The following is a 6,625-nucleotide window of genomic DNA, read 5'->3' on the forward strand; positions in this document are numbered from 1 at the left end:
TCAAAACAACAAAAATACTTCACTGTCAACTTCAGAACATCAGAGAACTTTGTCAAAAGTTTAGAGCATTTTCACTTCTAGAGACAGGCATGTTCAAATTTTTATATTGTATTCAAATCAGTTCTGGGTTTGCACACATCAGTGATCTTTATGATCAGATAGGACCACCCTCCTGTCACTTGATTTTTGAAATAAAACACAACAAAATTGAGCAGTTTTCACTAGCATCATCAATCCTCCCAAGAGGATAAATATAGTCAAAGCTAAGTGTTACAGCTGTGATGTGAAATCCCTGTACATGGACACAAGGATTTTTTGTTATTTAAAAATGAAAAAGAAAAGCACTTGGGACTTCCTTCATTTTCCTTCATTACTCAGTCATATTTTAAAGTAAAAAGGAGCCAGAAAAATAATGGTATTTCATCATCTTCATAGCAAATTGCACTAGAACTAGAATTTACTGTCACAGCAGGAAATTAAACAAGGTTGGTGTGTTGTTTTTTTTTTTTTTCCTCCCCAATCAGAATATTGTGCTCTGGCTAACAGATATTTGGAAATATTCTGAAAATTCATTTTTGCTCCCCACAGAATTTGCTACTGGAGGCTTCAAAGACACTCATGGAAACCAGTCTGGAGAAACAGGAGAATGTATGCAACTCAAAGTGTTAAGAGGCATGAGACAAAGCAGCTGGACTTGAACAAGGTGATGTGAGCAAGTTCAGTTCTTACATTTGTACTTTTAATATCCAAATTAATTTCCATAGAGACCTAGCTTGGCCTTCTCAAAGGTAAACTGTGCAAAAGCCATCTTACTTCCGTTTATATTTCCATTTCATATTTAACATAGGTTGCAGGAGAGATGCAGTGCCATGTTTCATTTTTTCTATTTAATTTCCCTGTTCCACTACATCTCAATATTGCATAGAAGTTTATCACTCACTTTAGAGACATAGTCTCGAGGAGACAGCTGGCAAGCTGAACTGTATTCCCACTTCACTGCTGAGGCACCTGCTAACCTTGGACATCTTCTAAACTTTTGTTTTCAACAGAATGCTTACAAGCATCATGGAACACTTATCAAGCCTATTGTCAGGATCAGCTAATAGCTGTACGCCCTAACTAATGTGACTAACAGGACAGGGGCTTCAGCTAATGTACATACATACATAGATTCAGCTAATGTATATACAAAGCAGGCTTAATTTACAAATTGTTCACATGTATTCCTAATGGAGACTGGGAAATAAAGCACTGGAGTCAGGCAAATGTAAAAACAATGGGAAACTAGAATTATGTGTTTTTCCCATCCATAAATTTAATTACTTCCTCATATAGAGTGCAGCAGCTCAAACATTTTCCACTTATACCACCATTCATACCTATAGCCCAAAGCAAAACAAGAATGATGACTTTAAAATGCAGGGTTTTTATGACATGAAATTAGGTTTTTATCACATTGTCTTGGTTCTGACTACTAATTAGTTAATTTTTGCCATAGCTAGGATCGGGCACGGCTAAGGTCCAGAGGTTATTCTATACCACCTTTTATCATTTAATGGGAATTGGGGAAGGGGTTCCTTCGGGTCAGGGTACTTAGCATGGACGTGGTTGGGTATTGTTGGGTTCCTGTGCTATATAGTGCATATTTAGCATTTGCAAGTGGATCGCTCACCTCTCTAGTATGCTTTTGTTATAAATACTGTTACTGCTCTTTTTCTTATTTCATTGCTGTTTCAGTAAATTGCTCTTACCTCAATCTATGACCTTTGCCTTTTGTGTCTCCCGTTCTTCCCACCACCCTGCCAAAGAGGAGGAGGAGGTGGGGAGTGATTGAATGGTGCAAGGTTTTGAGTGGTTTCAGTGGGAACACTAAATTGAAGAATACTGTCCCTAAACCACAACATACATTAAATATATAAAGTATGAAAATGGTATAGCATGAGACTTTTTTATGAGAGAGCAAAATACTCAGATGATATTTGCCTTTAGTTCTTCCATTCTCCAATAATGGCTGTAAGGACAAGGAGGATGTTCACATTTCTAAGCTCTTAAATCCTACCATATTCATACTAGTAATAGTAGAATTTACATTTTAGATTCTGTAAATATAAAGGGCTCCTCCCAATTTTGTTCTATCTGCAAACTGGTTTAAGTATCCCTTCCAGTCTTTTGACCAAATGATTTATGAAGATGTTGAAGAACATTAGGCCTAGGATGGAGCCCTGCAGAACCCCACTACTGACAGGTCATGAATCTGATTTAAGGAAAATTTCTTTTCTGTGGAGAACTTTTGATGATTGTCAGTACACATACCCTGTAGATCTGTGTTATTTATTTAGTTGTTTCTGTCCAGTATCACAAGTCCAGTATCTGTCCAATATCAAAGTGTTTTCTCACATCTCTAAAGCTACTATGTGACTTCATTTTTCATAAACCCCCCTGCCCTCTGTTTCTGCTCTACTGATGTGAATTACTGATGCCCCACTCCCTCTGTTAGTTTTATTCCTTGGTTGCTTTACATTTAGTGTATTTCAAGAGGAGTACAATCTATGCAAAAGTAGGATATTCAGTACATATTTCTTTCTGCACAGTGCTACACCCTGTAGCATTATCTGATGTCTAAGTCCTCATACAGTGCTAACTTGTAGGTGAGAAAAAGTGAAGAATACCTATCAGAGTTTGTACATACTGGCAATCATCCAGTATTTTTGCAGATACATAACCTCTGTCCCAAATATCAGCATGATGCCATGCACACACACATCCATACACTCAATAAAGCAATATTCTAGAATATGAACAACTCCAACAACAGAAGATGGCATGGCACTGGTAAAGACATGACCGTGAGTGTCTCTCTGAAAATTATTTTTATTGACCTTTTAAATGCCATGAGTAATTCCAAAACTCTTCTGGATACTAAACAAACAGCTACAAGGCAAGCACCACTTGCCTCAAATGTTCACTAGGTCTGGCAGAATGACAATAATGACAAAAACCATTGCTTTTCATCACTGTGTGCAACTATACTATTTTAATATTTTTAAAAAGCAAAAGTTCCACAAATGCATCATTAAATTATTTCCTTTGGAACCATGCATTATGTTGGCAAAAGAATAAGCAATAAATTTAAAGCAGTTTAATTATAAAAAGAGTAATTTCAAAATATTTTCCAGCATCTGCATTGCTAAGAGGCACTCAAAAGTCTCAGGTATCAGCAGCCAAGTAGTTATCAATATTATTCACTTCTCTGTCCGTTTTCCAATGACTTGTATAGCCCTCTAGTTGAGTTCTTAGAACAATGAAGGATATGTTTTTCTAAAACTTATGATGGCTTGTTTAGCTAATTTGTATTCCAAAGGGAAATCCACAGTATGACTCCTCTCTGATGCTACAAAATGAGAAAGTGGAATAGTCAGTAGGCCACTCGGGATTAAAGAGGTTTAACTTTTGTCCAAGGCCAGTTAATGGCTTAATTCATAACAGCAGACAGTTTGCCTCTCCTGTCTTTGAAACAGGAAACCATTTACATGATCCTTTGAACTACTCTTTCAAACAGAGTTTAAACACCTCACACTCTTGTCTAACCTAATTGATGGGTTGGTGTCCTGCGATGAAGCACATCTACAACCAAATATCACCTATTTCAATTTGGAAAACATCATAATGCTGCTGCCATATTATGTGAGCTTTTGTGAAATGTTTATAGCTCTGACTGAATTTTTCCACAGCCTCTAATGTAAAAATCTTGTTTTCCACATTCCTTTCTGATGATAGTCCACTGATGGACTTCTAGCCTGGATAGTAAGAGGGAGAGGTGGTAACCTTGTGCTCCAATCCCTGGTAATTCTTCAAAACCTATAAAAGCGAGGTCTTTGTAAATAATAAAGTTCTTCTTAGCCTTCATCTCTAGGAGTCAGATCTGCGAGTATTTACTCATATCCTCTAGCAACACAGTAGTGTCCAGCAACCAGTGAACCAATCCGCACAGTTCACTTGAGCCAATTCGGTGTTATAGAAATAATACTTACTTGTATGACTTCAGAGAAAAATAAAGGGGAAAAAATGAAAAAAAGGGTTACATCAACCTGAAAGATTGTTCATGCCCACAAACAAACCCCCAACCCCCAAAAAAATCCAACAAAAAACAAAACAAACAAACAAAAAACCCCAAAAAACCAAAAAAAAAAAAACCACACCACCAAAAAACACCCACAAACAACAACAACAACAACAAAACCCCCACAAAACGAAACAAAAAAATCCCTAATCCCAAAACCTCCAAAGAACCCAGATTCCCCAAAATACCCCACAGGTATCCACCCCATCCCCCTCCATCAATAGAAAATAGAGCAATAAGAAATGCCTGATCAAATTTGGTATTCGAGTATTTTATAAAATACTTTCACATGTAGTGATGAGAATCATAATTAATGCTTTAATAAGGTGTTGAAAAATAGCAGACATCAAATATGCTGTTCTCATGACAGCATCACCTAATGTTGCTTTTAACACAGCACAGGAAGAATGATGTGTAGACTCTGATAAACTGCTCAGAAAAATACGCAGATGTTGTTTTCATGCAAGTCACATTATGCATGGTACAAAAAACAGAAGACTGTTTTAAATGTTTGAGAACATTTAACCAAATTGTTCCTGAATTACTAAATGATAATTACTTCCAGAGATTATAGACCTTTTTTAAAAAAGAATACTGTCACCCCAAACCATTGGTAGTTGTATGGGGGCTAAAATGCAAATGGCAAAGCTGAGCAATAAGGTGAATCTATTTTTGCATTTGTTACAATGTAAAACTAATAAATTAATGCTGTGAATTTAGTGGCAGCAAAAGATGCCATGTTATCTGATGGTTTAGCATATGAAGTAAATGAAACTGTCATACAAAGGCGACTGCTAAAGGAATCAAATTTAGATTTAAAATGAGCCCTTGAAATACCTCTTAAAAAGATTCAACAGTGAAGAATTCACTGACTTCCCAAAGTGCAGGAGGTCATGTATTACAGCAATTCAATCAGCTGTGCCCCTTCACTGAAAAAACAAGAAATGAGGAGCTCAAAGTGACTGAGATAAAAACAAGTTCTTAAAAGATAGAGTGATACTTTATAACTAGGGTCATGGGTCACACCATTTAAAGATAGCAGAAGCACTCTTCCAAAGAGTGCAAGACAAGGTCCAGATGGATCTATTTCTTTCATAAGATCAGAGCACTCTTGAATGCTGAAAAAAACAGACATAATGCCCTTGTTTTATATCACATTAGGAAAAGTTCTTATAACTCTAGAAAACCACGACTAACCCCAAAAAATGGCTGCAAATAGAATGTAACGTCTTGGTAACTTACCAAAGTGTCGTAGTCACTGTATTCTAAGCTATATATAGGCAAAAAAATAACACTGCATGATTCTAAAATCTGAGCTTGATGAGAGGCTTTTCTAACTAAAGTGGATAAAGAATAGAATATCTCAACTGCAACAAACTAGATTATATATGATGTTATTAGACATAGCGCTAAAATCCCTGCTTTATCAACTCTGCTGCCTCTGAAGGACATGAACTTTGCTGAAAAGCTACAACCTATTTGGAGTCAATCAAAGTGAAAAGGAGAAAGAGGCATCCATTCCAGCACTGGTCCTTGCAGCCCACTGGGGCTTTGAAACAGCCTGGCACACACCCTTCTCCTGGAAGAGGAACAATAGCCTGCTCACAATGGAATGCACTAAAACCATTACTTTTTAAGGAGTCACTGTAGAAGCTATGCGTACACAACCTCACACCTACAAATGGATGATGATTCACTCTTTGAGAATTTCTTCCCCACACAACAAAAAGATTATAGTAAAACTTAATCCCAAATCCCTTACACTAAATTCTTCTACTTGCAAGAGGCATCTTCTGTAACTGTTCCCCTTCTTGGCTATTGCCAGGACAAAGCACATCTCCTTTCAATAAATTTAGCTTTAGAAATTCAACCAGTCTACATTCTTTTTCTCTCCCAAACAATACCAGAAAGAGACTTTTGGAACTGTTTTGAGTACAAAATGCAGGACAGTTGTTAGAGAATTAAATGCAAGAATAAAAATCGCTGTGCAATTATGTGAATAAATTAATACTTGTTCAACATGAATTAGAAGATAAAACGGGTCAGTAAAGATGAGCAGAAATCAAGCATCCAACATCTTAATGATCAGAAGGACCCTGCAGGAATTCAGCACAATGCAAGCATAAGTGATACTGAACCTTAGAAGAGGACAATGTAGAGATTTTCTCTATATTCCAAATGTGTGCTGGTTGGCATTGTAAAAACATAAAGCTGTTTTGAGTAAGCAACTAGAATTCCTCCTGTAGCCCACCATAGCCAACTGTAGCCAATCTGCCCTATAATAACTTCAATATCCTGGATACAGAAGAAGAAAACAAGGTACAGTGAGAAAAGAAGAAGAAAAGGTAAGCATACAAAACCCAACAGGAATAAGTGTTGTAATAGTCTTTGCATTTTTATGGCAATTTATCCAGGTTGTACAGGCCTACCAAACTGCAACCCTGAAGCTCTAGATACTTGTTGGGAGACTTAAACCCCAACAATACTTAAGTATCAGAACACAAT

At 36.8% G+C, this 6,625-nt stretch overlaps 1 long non-coding RNA gene across 1 annotated transcript in view; it reads left to right on the forward strand.

Annotated features, from left to right (window-relative positions):
• LOC120753071 (uncharacterized) overlaps positions 1 to 701 on the forward strand; it is a 69,432-nt gene extending 68,731 nt beyond the window's left edge. The window contains exon 5 of the long non-coding RNA XR_005700948.2: positions 589 to 701. This is a non-coding gene — a long non-coding RNA (uncharacterized LOC120753071). The remainder of the gene's footprint in view (positions 1 to 588) is intronic.
• Positions 702 to 6,625: the final 5,924 nt, after the last annotated feature.

The sequence above is a fragment of the Hirundo rustica genome, chromosome 5, assembly GCF_015227805.2.
Source record: "Hirundo rustica isolate bHirRus1 chromosome 5, bHirRus1.pri.v3, whole genome shotgun sequence".
Classification (NCBI taxonomy): Eukaryota; Metazoa; Chordata; class Aves; order Passeriformes; family Hirundinidae; genus Hirundo; species Hirundo rustica.